This window comes from Falco naumanni, chromosome W, assembly GCF_017639655.2.
Source record: "Falco naumanni isolate bFalNau1 chromosome W, bFalNau1.pat, whole genome shotgun sequence".
NCBI classification, from domain to species: Eukaryota; Metazoa; Chordata; class Aves; order Falconiformes; family Falconidae; genus Falco; species Falco naumanni.
The window spans coordinates 15,568,308-15,584,702 of NC_054079.1; positions in this window are offsets into that span (position 1 = coordinate 15,568,308).

Consider the following 16,395-nt stretch of genomic DNA (forward strand, 5'->3'; position numbering starts at 1 on the left):
ATTAGAGACTTGGTGAATCAAAGCACGGGGAACTGAGGGTTGTTTCACTGAGTCAAATCAAAAACACCTCTTACTGAGATTAAGGTCTTCTACCTGTATGAAGCTGATAAGAAAAAAGAATAAATGGCCTATTTTGTATAGAAGACAGAAAAATATTTTTTAATGGTTTATAATCTTAGTGGACTGTATATTTTTAATATTTTAGATATCATTATGAAATAATTCTCATAAAATTGTTTCATTATTATCATTATTGCTAGTATTTCTATTATTAAAAGATATACCACATAAATGTTTTTATATTGTTACAGCTATGATAAAAGGCTTTTTTTTTTCGCTTCCTAAATTTTCACCTGGATAATCAGTGCATAAGAATAGCAGGAACAAGGCCACACGTTGATAGTTTTTGATTGTTTTCCTTCTCTCTCTGTTTAACAGACATACAATTAAATTTCGGAGGTTTCTAGGAGGAATAGAAGGGTTATATACCATGCTCTGATCCTCCATTGACACTTTATTCAGTGGAAAAGAGAAAATGGCCAAGTGAGGAATATACCTTACCTCTAACACAAAAAGAGTTAATAGAGGATAGAAAATAATAAGTATTAGCCATTAAGAGCTAATGTGAAAAAGCAACATAGGTCTCATGGCAACATACAGGAGAAACACTTTTCTCTCATGTTCTAGCCATGGTAAGCAGATGTTTGGAAGAGATGTTTGAGGAATAAATAGAGTTGTTCACCTGTTTGTTTGCTTTCTGAAACAAGGGAGAAGAGGAAGTCAATTCACTGGCCAGATTATCAATTAAAGTCATTCAGATCAGGTAAATGCTCCAAATGAGAATATGAAAAGTAGAGCCACAGAAGATCAACAGTCCATTCAAACCATTTTCCTCTTTTGGAGAGTGACCAATAGCCCAAGGAATCCAACACAATGATTTTTGCTTGACATATTTTCTCATCTATGAGTTATTTGCATCACAAAGGACTTTCTGAGCTGAAAGCAAAATCTTCGTTTTCAAAAGCCCTTGATGGTTATCTAAATTGTTGGCACAGATAGTTATCGATATTCTTTTTGATAAAAGACATTGACTTGAGAAGAAATTTTGGATCAAGAGCTGGTGTCTAACAGTGACCATGCATGAGATGTTTGACTCAGTTTTCACATATTGCCTGTCCCAGAAATAAAAGGAACTCTTCTCTCCTATCATTCCCATTTATGCTCCCATTTCCCCCATGTGGTTTTATGTAGAGGGATTTTTAAAGAACCGAGGACATATGTTACCATTGTCTGGGTTGGACAACCCAGGCCTGTTAGTTGAAGCTGCAGAGCAACTTCAAATTGTCTTTGAAGCAAGCAGTGTGAGAAAGAAAACAAGCTATGCACAAACAAGAAGCCAGGTGCAGAGCAAGTCCTGGGAACCACGGAATCAGCACACTCTCATTGGCACACTCTGATCAGGCACATGCAGCATGCTCACCAATCAGCGACTCGGATGCCCGCGTGACCAGAAACCTTTATCCAATCACCTGTGTACTCTGATCAGGCACATGCAGCATGCTCACCAATCAGCGACTCAGATGCCCGCGTGACCAGAAACCTTTATCCAATCACCTGTGTGTAGAGCCACGTGAGCGGTTGGTTTAAGTTATAAATATGACCTGTTTGTTTAATAAAGTGAGCACGGCATGTAGCCATATTGGTGTGATTGTCGTGACTTGGCCGACTCTCCACGGGGGACCCTCTTCGTCTGGCGCCTGAACAGGGACCCATTTATTCAATTAAATGCGGTTTAGCTTAAAAGCTGTTCGCTTAAATGTGGAAGTCTCCGTGCATCGGACCCGAAGGGAAGTTGTCCGATTAGGGAGCTGGAGGTCGGAGGCAGGCAGAAACTGGAAGGTGAAAAGAAGAGTCCAGAGTTCGGTGTAGAGCTGCAGATCGCAGCCCTGCCAGATGTAAGACCGCGACGAATAAAACGCGGTAGGGCTATCCACTGATACCCTTTCTGTGAGAGGGGGGGAGCACTAAGGAAGACAGCGATGGAATTAGACGCGGCAATTAAACTGTTAACTAGTATCCTCTTTAAGAGAGGTGAGAGCACTAAAGAAACAGAAGTAGAGGCTTTAGTTCCCTGGGCACGAAAAAAGGATAAGATTCCCGAGCCCACATTACCGTTTAGTATTACGGAATGGAGAGAAGTGGGAAATTGCCTCTGGGATACCATGATCGAGGGAGGTAAAGAAGGAAAAGAAGCTAAAGCGTTAGGAGCTACGTGGTGGTCTATAATTAACACTCTGGAAACTATGAAGGTGGAAAAAAAAGTAGCGGCAGCAGCTATAGAAGCGTTGGGAGGGGATGTGGTAGAAAAGCCAATAGAGCAGAAGGGTGATTCACCTAAGCCTTCTCTCTTGGCTACACTTTTTGGAGTTGGGCATACTCGTCCCATGAAGGGTATGTCAGCCCCTGCATGTTCAACAGTACAGGGGTTTTTAGATAAGAGAGCAGACAAACCGGAAGTTACTCTCCTCGGGGGTCTGTTGTAACTGAGCCGAAACCGGAAGAGCCTGTTGACCCTCCCCAGGAAGGAGGAGCAGCGAGTCATGCTGCACCAATTGGAGCTGTGGGTGGAGCAAGACCAAAACGGAGGGTGGCGACAGCTCGTAGGTCAAATCAGGGGGAGAAAAAACACCGTCCGATGTCGTATCCTCCTCTTCCTGAAACATCATCGGACAAATTTGAGGTGGAAGGCGGGGAGAAGCTTTGTGATAACAATACAGAGAAATCCTTACAGGAGGCAATAGATCAATTAAGAAACCTGGAAAAGCGAGTTGAAATGAACCTGCCTACTACTTCAATACCTGTAGTTCCTCCAGTTAACCCAACTACCCCTCCGATGCTGAACTCGAGAAAAGATCCAATTCTACAGCGTTGGTCTGGTGTTGTTTGTGATGCTATTTTGGAGGGTGACTGGCAGGTGACTAGCTCGTTAGTTTGTCCAGTAGTGGTTAATGATCTTGATGCACATTACTGGAACATGATTTACGGTAGGTTAATGATCAGATGTTAGCGATGGGAGCATTGCAACCTGGTCTTCCACCTTTTATGATGATCCCTCAGATTTGGCAAATTGTCGTGATAGAATTGAAAGACTGTTTCTTCACGATTCCCTTACACCCTGATGACACGCAAAGAGCCTCGCTAATGATGATTTGCAACCGTTCTGATCCTGGTTGCATGGCACCGAAGCCAACAGTCCTCGAACTTGTTCACCAGAACAGCGGGCTGCCCTAGAAGTTGTGTCCTGCAAGATTCAATCTGGTTGGTGTGGTCACCGAATGGCGAATCATCCGTTATCTTTTTTGGTTTGTAATGTTGCCACTTCACCTTTTGCCCTTATATTACAATGGCAAAGAAAAAGGGAGAAAATATGGCGATCGTTTTAGAGTGGTTATTTTTGCCATTGCAACCCAGACATTTTATTTTAAGTCGTCCTGAAGCAGTAGCGGCCTTGGTGAGAAAAGGAAGAGACAGGAAAATGTTGAAATTGATGGGACTGAACCGGCAGATATCAGTATTCCAGTCCGTGGTGATGATCATGAGTGTCTCTTGAAACATTCAACAGCCATACAGGAAGCCTTGATGAGTTATACAGGTGTTGTACACAACAACCGGCCAAAAGGACCTCTCTGGAAGATGTTAGAACATTACCAGTGGATTGCGAGACCATTATGCTTAAAAAGACCAGCTGAAGGGCCAACGGTGTTTACAGATGCAGGACGAAAGATGAAGAAGGCTGTGTGTTTTTGGCAATCCGATAGTCAGTGGCAGAAACAAGTGATCATCGGTGAACCACGGGACAACCTTCAAACCTTAGAACTGAAAGCAGTGAGTTGGGCATTGGGAAGCTGGAACGACACACCTGTAAACATAATATCAGACTCATTGTACGTAGTTGGTGTAGTACAGTGCATTGAAGATGCCTTGTTGAGAGAGAAAGAACCAGCATCTTGGTGATATGTTTATACAACTGCGTAGTACTCTTCAAAAGAGAAAACATGAATTTTGTATTAAGCATGTTAGAAGTCATCAGTGGACCATTGGTTTGGGCGAAGGTAATGCTAGATCTGATGAAGCAGTCAGCTGTCTGGCAATAACTCCTCCAACAAATAAGTTTGAAGAAGCTCGTAACAGCCACGAGATGTTTCATCAAAATGCAAAGTCTTTGCATCGACAGTATCAAATACCCATAGCAGATGCAAAGGGTATTGTTCGCTCCTGTCCTCAATGTAGTCATCATGGACCTGGTTTAGGGGTGGGCACTAACCCAAAAGGTCTGAAGGCACGTCAGGTTTGGCAAATGGATGTAACACATGTACCTGACTTTGGGAAGCTTAAGTATGTGCGTGTCACAATTGACACCTATTCTCATTTTATATGGGCCACTGCACAAACCAGTGAAAAGGCATATGTGGAGAGACACTTAATGTCTTGTTTTGCTGTCATGGGAGTACCTGTAGAAATTAAGACAGACAATGGTCCAGCGTATAGTAGTGAACGAGTCGCTAGGTTTATGACAACTTGGGGAATTAAACACGTTAAAGGGATTCCTCACTCCCCAACGGGGCAAGCAGTTGTTGAAAGGGCCAACCGTACCCTGAAGGATTATCTTTAGAGACAGAAAGTATCGCAGGACATCGATATAACTAAACGGTTGACTAAGGTGTTTACCTTAAACTATCTCTCCCTTATGGAGGATAGAGAGGGACCACCTGTTGTTATACATCACCAAACAGCGCGAGGGAACCAAACAACTACAGTTCCTGGTTTGAATGTTTTGTTTAAAAATATGGCTTCAGGCATATGGGAAGGACCCAATCCGGTGTTATTTATCGGTAGAGGCTATTTTTGTATCTCCACAGATAAAGGACCTATATGGGTCCCTAGCAATTTTGTGCGACCTGTATGTCAAAATCAGAAGACAGAAGGGAGGACTCAGAGCAAGCAGACAGAATAAACTGTCTATGTTTTAAGGGATGTAACCCACGGGTATTATGCCAGTGTATGCTATATGAGGTAAAACGGTTTTGGAAGCCGAAGCTTAAATGTTAATTGTGTAAAGAGTGTATGCGTTTGACTAGTAACCGGGCATGAAGCGAGAGAATACATACGACTAGAGTAATACCATGCTGATTGGAGACAGTATACATCATCAGAATCCATGAAAGCACAGATTTGTGGGGTAGAATGTAAAAAAAAAAAAAAAAAAGAAGTGGAAATTGTAGGGGTAAACATGTTTGAGTGGTGGACATGGCTTATGGTTTTGAATTTTTTACCCATTGGCCAAAGTATTTTTGACACCTTGCCTAGGACCAACATATGGGTGACATGGGCAAATATCATGAGTGTAACAGACTTTTGTTTAAGTCTGCAACAGGCAGATAACCCCTTTAGAACTTGTTTAATTGGTATTCCCCTGCAAGCGAATGAAACAAATTTTGATGGTTTTTGGAATGTTAAAACAGTGGATCTGACTTCCAATCAGAATGGTACATGTATGAGTCCAAATGGGCAATATGTTTGGCCTTCTATGCATAATGCAGCATGGCAGAAGATGGTTATTGAGAATTTAAATAAGCCACATCATTTGCCATTGCAGGAGTTAGACCTATTGGCTAGCGCTGTATCTGTTGAATATGTTAATGTTACTGCAACTGATATGGCAGACTGTACCCACATGTCATCACCACTTCAACCCGTGAATGGCACTGGAGTAACTGAATAGTATTTTTGTGGCAAGATGCCCCTCTCCTGATCTAGGACATACGTCCCATCTTTGTCTTCTTTCACTCTGTCGTTACCAATGAATTTGTATTTCCCTTGCTTTATCCTTTTTCATTATTGTACCTTGAAAACAATTATAATATTCTTTATAACAGACATTTTTTGGTTCACATTTTATAACCTCAGAATATTTTCAGTCACATTTTATCTTTTTTCTCGAATTCACCCACACATTTCCACTGTCTTATTAAAGATGAGTTTAAATGTGTTTTATTTGATGCATTGGTGAATGCATTACTTCGTTTGGAAACCTCATGGAAATTCATATGCTTAATGCTAGAGTGCCTCCCATCCCACACCCATTTCAATTAAAGTTTGACATTGACATAGCCTTAATGCCCTTAACTGCTCATTTGACACAATCTCATTCAGTGGTATCTCATAAAAACAGGAAGCTGCTTTCGCATCTCGTTTGCATTATGTATTCATTTTAAGATTAGTCACATGGTTAATGAGCATCTTGGAGGCTGTCCAGTTTCTATACTATTTCATGCTTCCTTTCCTGCCACTCTACTCACATTAACTCTCTGTGATATTGCCAAAGACTGTACTGAGTGTAAATTGCTCTTATCCATTTGTTCCAGAATGTTCCTCTCCTCTCCTCTCCTCTCCTCTCCTCTCCTCTCCTCTCCTCTCCTCTCCTCTCCTCTCCTCTCCTCTCCTCTCCTCTCCTCTCCTCTCCTCTCCTCTCCTCTCCTCTCCTCTCCTCTCCTCTCCTCTCCTCTCCTCTCCTCTCCTCTCCTCTCCTCTCCTCTCCTCTCCTCTCCATCCAGGGCCTCATTCCTCTACAAATAAGTAATGAGATGAATTCTGTGATTTGAGATTAAGAGCTGAAAAGTAGTAAAAGTAATCTCAATGTTTTTCAATTTGTTATTACAGGTCAGAGAGCAAATGATTGCTTCTATCTGTTTTTTTGGTTTAATGTCCAATTTTGAGGGGTCATACCACAAATTTACTCACGAGGAAATGTATGTACTTAGCCCAAGACTGTACTCTGTTGTTTAGTACCTGTTTTAGAGAACAAATACAAATAAGCTTTTCTCAGGATGTCCTCAGCATGTTCTGAGAGACAGAAGTGCTGAGCAGAGAAAACTCAAGTCATACTTCTAGTTCTTCCTCTAGCCAGCTGTATGAGCTTGAATTCAAGATTTAATTTTCCTGTTCTTTATCTCCCCCTCTTTTCTCTCGTTAGAGTGTTGATTTTCCTGAGCAGAGGCTGTCTCTTACTTAAGGAGACTTTCATCCTGACTAGGTCCTCCAGGCATTCCTGCAGTATGTACTTACAGTGCATCATAAGCTTTCCTTCTCTTTATGATTATCTATTATTCATATTGTGGTAGTTTCTAGAGACCGATAAATTGGAGATTATGACAAGATACAATATATGGATAAATACAGCTGGCAGGTGAATAGTTAATAATAAAGATGGGTGTATGTACATAACTTAATGGTGTCAGTAACTACTAATGTTCCTTTTTTCAAATTTGATATAATGATTATTTTTTTCCTGAGTGCAACAAATGAATTTGTAGCAATTTCATAGTAGTTTTGTCTTCTTTAGAGTTGACACATCTCTGTTTTATTCTGCAATATTTTTAATGGTTATAAAATTACTAGTGGCACAAAGAGTTTTGGTTTTTTTTCATCATTAAAATATTACAATTTACTAGGAGTTACTCTCCAGGAAATGTGGAATACTATAGAAATAATAAAATAAAATAAATAGTACTGTCAGATGCTCTATTTAGTAAAGTAGTAATTTTATAGAGGTTAAACCTTAGTTTGAAATATTTTAAAATTTCAAAAATAAAAAAAAATCTTTTTGACTGAGGGGGGTGGATCAACTTTCTTTTTCTAAGTATTCTTTGTATATATTAATATTTTTAGTGCATCCCACTTATCAGGCCCAGATTCTGCTATCTTCCCTTTGGCATAACTAAATATTACACATGGATATATTCAAATGCAAGGACTTTTTAGTATAGGTACAACTAATAAAGCCACTCTTAAATGAATAAACATTAAATTTTGCTGATCTCTACCTTGATGTCACATATTCTTTTATATTAATTTGTGGCAAATGAAGAGACGTAGCTTGATGCAAACAAGATGTCGATTTATTAGTGATTCTTTTACATTAATATACGTTTCTACCTTCTACATGTTAGACACTGATTGGTTAAATCTCAAGCTTGAACTACACAGATTGGCTATCTTCTAAGAGGCATCATTTAAACAATAGGTGCTGATTAGTCTATCTTATCTTAGCATCAATCTTTATTCTAAGATTAGGGATTTTCTTTCTACTTGACTTTCGTGAATAACAAAGTTGCTTATCAGCACTATCCCTTCCCTTATCTTGCTGTATGTCCCTCTTTTGTCCATAGGGTTGGCATTTCAACTGCTATGGCTCAAGAGTCTGCTGTTAATTTCTTCCTTTGTTCCCAGGGCTTATGCCCTACAAGTCCTAACAGGTCTCCATTCATCACGCTAACAGTGCTCAGACTCTCCTCCTTGAGGCCTTGCCCTACATCTCCCCCTTCCTGTTTACTGAACCGAGGAGTTCAATTTCCTGTGGTTCCAAAGTGGCCAGCGGGAGATGGGGTTGTTACCGAAATCTCGGAATGAAGAACTTATCGACACCTATGTGATGTAGATAAGCAGACACTTCTTTATTAACAGCCGGGTGCGTGAACGAGTCCTCTCACGATCAACGCACGCCAGGTCTCAAAATCAAACACCATATATAGAACTTATTCATACATATTCATTAAGTATTCATGCATAATCATAATATTTCCTGTAAATCATTAACATATTCTCCTCCTATATCCGATTCTGCGCAGTAGAGCTTAGAAAGGTCTAGAAATGGGTCTGGGGTACGATTTGGGTAGGTGGTATATGAGTCGGTGGTCGCGATCTCCCCCTGCCGGAATTACCTTTTACTAAAGTTCACGATTTCATGGCAGGCATCTACAAGCTGTTCCAGTCGAATCTCCCCAGTTCCCATTAATCTCATATTCTGACATTTCAATACACCTCTGAACAGAAGACTGGTTAAATACAAAGAAACCTTTCAACCCTGAAGTTATTACCTACGTTTTAACAATGGTTCCAGCCCCTTCTTCTAGCCTTGGTACAGGACGTACAGAAGATCTCATAACAAGTTTTACCGTGTAGCTATAAGTTTCTTATAAAAATATTTTTTTTCTTATCCTTCTATATTTTAATTTTATTAAATGATTTTATAAAATCAATAAATCAATCAAATAAAATTAATCAATCTTAACTTATTAACAAATCGATAACACAGAGATCATTTTAGAGTAGTTGTTTTTGCCATTGCAACCCAGACATCGTATTTTAAGTCGTCCTGAAGCAGTAGCGGCCTTGGAGAGAAAAGGAAGGACAGGATTGTTGAAATTGATGGGACTGATCCGGCAGATATCAGTATTCCAGTCCGTGGTGATGATTATGAGTGGCTCCTGAGACATTCAACAGCCATATAGGAAGCCTTGATGGGTTATACAGGTGTTGTACACAACAACCGGCCAAAAGGACCTCTCTGGAAGATGTTAGAACATTACCAGTGGATTGCGAGACCATTATGCTCAAAAAGACCAGCTGAAGGGCCAATGGTGTTCACAGATGCAGGACAAAAGATGAAGAAGGCTGCGTGTGTATGGCAATCCAATAATCAGTGGCAGAAACACATGATCACCAGGTGTGAACCAGGGGACAACCTTCAAACCTTAGAACTGAAAGCAGTGTGTTGGGCTTTGGGAAGCTGGAACAACACACCTGTAAACATAGTATCAGACTCATTGTACGTAGTAGGTGTAGTACAGCGCTGTTGTTATACATCACCAAACAACGCAAGGGAACCAAACAACTACAGTTCCTGGTTTGAATATTTTGTATAAAAATATGGCTTCAGGCGTATGGGAAGGGCCTAATCCAGTGTTATTTATCGGTAGAGGTTATTTTTGTATCTCCACAGATAAAGGACCTATATGGGTTCCTAGCAAGTTTCTGCGACCCATATGTCAAGATCAGAAGACGGAAGAGAAGACTCAGAGCGAGCAGACAGAATAAACTGTCTATGTTGTAAGGGATGTAACCCACAGATATTGTGCCAATGTATGCTATGTGGGGTAAAACAGTTCTGTAAGCCAAGGCTTAAATGTCAATGGTGTAAAGAGTCTATGTGTTTTATTAGTAACCGGGAATGAACCAAGAGAAAGCATACGGCTAGGGTAATACCATGCTGATTGGAGACCGTATACATCATCAGAATCTGTGAAAGCACAGATTTGTGGGGTGGAATATGTAAAAAAAAATAAAAAATTGTGGAAATTGCAGGAGTAAACATGTTTAAGTGGTGGACTTGGTTTACGGTCTTGATGAATTTTTTACCCATTGGCCAAAGTATTTTTGACATCTTGCCTAGGACAAACATATGGGTGACATGGGCAAATATCATGGAAGTAACAAACTTTTGTTTAAGTCTGAAACAGGCAGACAACCCCTTTAGAACTTGTTTAATTGGTATTCCCCTGCAAAAGAATGAAACAAATTTTGATGTTTTTTGGAATGTTAAAGCAGTGAATCTGACTTCCAACCAGAATGGTACATGTATGAGTCCAAATGGGCAATATGTTTGGCCTTCTATGCATAATGCAGCGTGGCAGAAGACAGTTATTGAGAATTTAAACCAGCCAAATTTTTTACCTTTACAGGAGTTAGACCTATTGGCTAGCATTGTACCTGTTGAATATGTTAATGTTACTGCAACTGATATGGCGGACTGTACCCACATGTCATCACCACTTCAATCCCGTGAAAGGACCTGGAGTAATTTGGTTTGGTGACCCGTGGCAGTTATGGCTAACACGTCAAGGTGAACTAAGGTTTTATATAGGGTTTCAGAATCTAACCGGTTCACCTCTTTGGGGTGAATTGAAAACTGGGGGTTTCCATGTGGATGTATCAGGGGGTTATCAGTTGCCACCGTGAGTCTCTTTGATATGTGGGGACAGAGCGTGGCCAGGGATTCCTTTGTATCCTGTCAGTGGACCATGTTATTTAGGGTGCTTGACTTTGCTCCACATATGAAAGACTTATTGAAAATGCCTCCACAATTTCATAGATCACAGCGGGCACTGCACACCTTTGATAAAACATGTAATGACTGAGTCCATCTACATTCCATAACAGCAAATGCCCTGGCCTCCATATTTATGCCAGGGGCAATGACAGCATTAAATGCTAAGAATATATGAAGGTTAGTGTGCTGGGGAGAGAAACAATTTAATCTTACATCACAGATTTTAAGTTCGTTATTGCTTGATTTAGATAGTGTTAGGCATGCTACATTACAAAATAGAGCTGCAATAGATTTTTTGTTATTACCACATGGACACGGTTGTGAGGATTTTGAAGGGATGTGTTGTGTGAACCTTTCCGATCATTCCATATTGATGCACAAGTAGTTGTCACAACTATGGAAACTTGAAGCATATTCTTGCTAATAATAATCCCTTTGATGAATGGTTGAGAGGATTGGGGATAACAGGGTGGTTAAAGACGTTATTGATGGAAGGAATACACTTTGTTATAATCATTGATGTAATTTTTTTTAGTTTTTAGCTGTTTATTTTCTTGTTTGAAGAAAGGTTTAACATCTATTGTGAAACAGACATGGGTTGCCCAAAAAGAAAAAGGAGGATATGTAGAGGGATTTTTAAAGAACCGAGGACATATGTTACCATTGTCTGGGTTGGACAACCCAGGCCTGTTAGTTGAAGCTGCAGAGCAACTTTAAATTGTCCTTGGAACAAGCAGGGTGAGAAAGAAGACAAGTTATGCACAAACAAGAAGCCAGGTGCAGAGCAAGTCCTGGGAACCACGGAATCAACACACTCTCATCGGCACACTCTGATCAGGCACCTGCAGCATGCTCACCAATCAGCAACACGGACGCCCGTGTGACCAGAAACCTTTATCCAATCACCTGTGTGTAAAGCCGTGTGAGCGGTTGGTTTAAGTTATAAATATGACCTGTTTGTTTAATAAAGTGAGCACGGCATGTAGCCATATTGGTGTGATTGTCGTGACTTGGCCGATTCTCCACAGGGGACCCTCTTCAGTTTACTGTTGTTTGTTGAAAAGGACAAAATTGATGAGCTGTTTTAACTTCTCATACTCTGCTGTACCTCAGCTTCTCACAGTCTTCAGTTTGGTTAATACTACTACAAAACTTGATGGCGCTGTGACTATTGCAGATGGAAAATGGAGTCATGTAAGACATCAAGTAACTTGAGTGTTGTTTCCTAACGGGTGGCAGTGTCCACTCTCCACCGCTGTGGCTTGGGGACCTATCCATGCTGCCACCCTGTCCCAAATAATACGGGTCTTCACCGGGGGTGTGTCAGTCCTCTGAAGTGGCAGACGACTGAAATAACTTCAGTGCATGTGACAAAAGCTTGTTTCACACAAAGAGGGTGTTTAACCAGTTGTAAGAGTCAGTCTAAAGAGAACAATATTGTCTCAACATTGCTAACAGAGACCTGGAGATGGAATGCGCTCCTCATCGACACCGAGATGCAGAGACCCTGAAGAACTGCATGGTACGAGTTGTACTATGCCGCTCCCTGATACCCGGCGCTGGAAGGAACAACTATGATAACGTCGCATAACAACTGTTGTCGTTACAACGGACCAGAACATGCGTTCAAGGCAGAGACTGACAACAATCCATGGGCTGGAGGACGAGCAACGTGTATTGCTCAGCATAAAAGAGGACTCCTTAGCGACCAAATTTTAGGAGATCTCCCACACCAAGGATCACGACGATCGGAAGGAGCAGCAATGTTGCCTGGACCTGGGACCATAGGGTAGACCTGTGGTGGTAGCTATAGTCTTCTTCCCTTTTTCTTTTTACTTTATCTTTTCCTTCACTTTCTGTCTTTTTACCTATCGCACACCGCTTTATGGGCAAACAATAAAATTGTGCTGTTTAATTGAAGCATAACCCCTTGGCGTGGTCGCCTTAATTTTTTTGAGCTTCAAGATCAAATTAAACAAACCATCACGAGTCCACTGAGTGGACCGTGACATTAAACTGGTGCCACGGATAGGATCCTGAGAGACAGAGGGGTGCAGGTTGTGTGTAGTTTGTAACAGGGGAAGGACGTTTCATTCTAGCCACACCTGGCCCTACGCTCAGCAGGGTGAGAGGTGTCCAGAAAGCGAGGGGGATGACTCGAATTTCCTGCATACCACACACGCCTAGGACTTAGCACTCCAAACTCTGATTGAGGGCTCTGTCTGTTGGGATTCAACTAAAAGAACTCAAAGTGCAAAAGAGGGAAAGTGCTAAAAAGGGGGGCTGCCCTTGTGTTAATGAGGATTTGTCTGCTCTGCTCGGGAAAGTGAAGGGACAAACTTGTAGTAACTATAAGCTGCCTTCTCGAAGCAGATTTTTGGTCCCTTCAACCATTCAGGGAAGAGAAGGGCGACACAGCAGTGGCTGTGTGTTTGTAACTAAGTCTAGCCTCCCTAAAGTGGGTTGGGTCCCTTCGTAGTGAGAATGGCTGAAAAGGCTGATAAACAAAATCCTTTGTTAATGAAAGATCAGGACATGTTTTACACATTTCTGGTAAAGTATGGGGATCGAGCCTCTGTACCCGGAGAAGATTAGGCTCGACATAATTGGGCAAACTTGTGGAATGTAGTGGACCGAGTGACCTCTTTACAGACTGAAGCTAAAGTTAGATCAGGTAAGGGCAAATCTATAGTCTGTGCCATTTTAGGAGCCAGCCTGCTTGCAGCAATCGAAGATCGCTTTAGAAAACGTAGCAATGTGTGGCGAATGAAGAGATGGGACGCAGCTTGATGCAAGCAAATGTCAATTTATTGTACAGAAGCATGAGTTTTTATACACACTTTCAGAAGCTGCGCGTTTTAAACAGATTGGTTCTTGAAGCTAAGCATTGCATACTAGGCAATCCCTGATTGGTGGTTAACTACCATCAATTAACAGCAAGGTGTTACCTTTCCTTGGCGCCATCCGTCTCCCACTCCCCTGTGCTCTGTAAACATGTCTCATCATGTTAATTGTTGTCTAGACAAGCTCGAGCACATTCCCCTCAGCTAACTGATTGCCACGCATGGTCCTAGTTTCCAGCCCGCTCCCGCATCTCCCCCTTCCTGTTGCACAAAAAGAACCTTTGAAACCAAACGAGTAAAAACAAGGTATAAGTAATAGAACAAATAAAAAAAGCAACTAAGACATATTATCAGTGTCAAAATAACCCACTGTCTCTGTTCCGTACAATTTTACAATTTCCCCTTTTTGTTTTTGAACAGCTAGTACCAGGTTTGTCATGTTCTGCAGGGACCTGTCAAACATGACAGCAACCAAGGTAATAGCAAACTATACTGCCAATTGAGTGAATGGATGCCAAAAAAGGCTGAAATTTTCTCAGATTTTGATAACATGTTGCTGCAATGGGGCGCCTAAAATCCACGCAGCACATACCATCAAAATCCTCACAGCCATATCCTTGAACCAACAACAAAAAGCAGTGGCAATGTTGACTCACATTCTTAACTGCCTACCAAACAAGGTGATTTAACTCTTTAATGCTTTCCCTGCTGTTACTCTGGATAAGAGAAGAACCGCTGCGATACGTTCCCATCATAGCCTCCTACTATATTAGCATCTACAGAAAGACAATTATCGACACTCAAAGTGTAAACAATATCATCTTCTTTTGGATTAACATTATACATAGGTGGAAAGGCACACCAAACAAGAACTGGTTCAGTCAAAAAGTTCGAAACATAGCATGCCTTCTCTGAACATACCTCTGGGGTCATTCCCTTCATTCCCTCTCTTTTTTATGCAAAGAGAAACACTTTTACCATAACAGAGAAGCCCCTATTTACATCTCTGAGCCCGGACACAAACTGCAGCTGTATGCTCCACCAGGCTCAGGGCAGAAATCATTCATGTAGTTACATAACTATATATCTCTACAAGCGTGCAGACACCTATTAAACACTAGATAACCATGTTCATCTTTCCTATTCTCCTTCACAATACCTAGTTGTTCTCTCATCTCTTGTTAGGTCAAATATTCTCCAGTTTCCTCTCCTATCTCTCTCTTCAGGCATTCTCTATCCTCTTTTTTGCTTGTTAATTGCGAAGAGGCAAAGAGGGTGTGTAGCTGGGTGACCATGACCTGATTTATGTTACAATCAACTAAACGCTGAATACAGGAAAAGAAAGGCATGGGAGACATAAGGCAAACATCAATAAGGTGGTTAAAGATAATTATAATAAATCCTGTAATACTTTTGAGTCATGGCCCAAAGTTTCCCAGCCGTGAGAAGAGACCAAAGGCATCCCGCCCCTGGCTCTGTTGCAGATCTTTGTTTTAAGGCTTTTAAGTTTTGTATACTTTTGTAAATTAATTCACAGTGGTCACTCAGATTCACGTAACACATCCTATCAAAGTCTTCACACTTGTGTCCCTGTGCTAATATTAAAAATCAATAGCAACTCGGTTCTGTAGCAACATATGATGGACAGAATCAACATCTGTTAAAAAGCCAGAAAAAAAAAAAAAAGAATAGTATTTGTAGTATTACTTTGTTTAGCAAGCTAGCAGCCTAATTTACTAAGCAAGTTAAGAGCATGTACTATTCTTACAGAAGAGATTAGAGAAGCAAAAATGTGTTATGCTGCATTCCAGAGCTCAGCCTGAGAGTTAGTCTGCTGTGAGTTCTGCATTACAATCATTTGACACATGTTGGGGTTGCGATTGTGAAAGTTGCCCATTTACAATTTTCATTGGCATTATCACAGCTAGTTGTTTTAAAAGCAACCCTTGAGCTTCCTGATGTTCGACTTGTTGCAAAATATTCTGAAGCCAATCAATCAAGTTAGTATTAAAGTTAGTGACTCTCTAGGACCCTGCAAGACTGTGGCAAGACTCCCGCATTTGGACTGCCTTAATAGCCATCTCATTCATTTGCAAACAGTTGTCCCTGGGATACCTTGCCTGAGTCACAGAATCGGCACAGTTATTTTCTCCAGCCAACTGCTCATAGTTAACAGCAATTCCCTGATTAAGGTTTTCAATCAAGGCCACTACACATAGCTCACAAAAATCAAATAACCAGATCATATACTGTATCAGTACCATACAAAGCAATAACTTCCAATCATGCAGTGTGAGTGTATAAGGCTCTGCCATCACTTCAAGAAGGGACATAGCAAATGTATTATGAATCCTCCCTTCTCGCACTGCTTTGCTTAACTCTTTAACAGCCTTGTATTGCACAGGCTTCCACTCTGGAGGTTGATTTGTCTGACAAAATACTGAACATGCCATAGCGACTCCCAAAACCCATCACTTAAGTGTTTCCCACTTGCATTCCTGCCACCAATCCCTCAGACTCCCTTTAACTCTCCCCAAAAATACAATCAATGCATCAGGAGAGACAAGGGGGGGGGGGTGTGTGGGGGAAAGGTCTAGCTCCTTT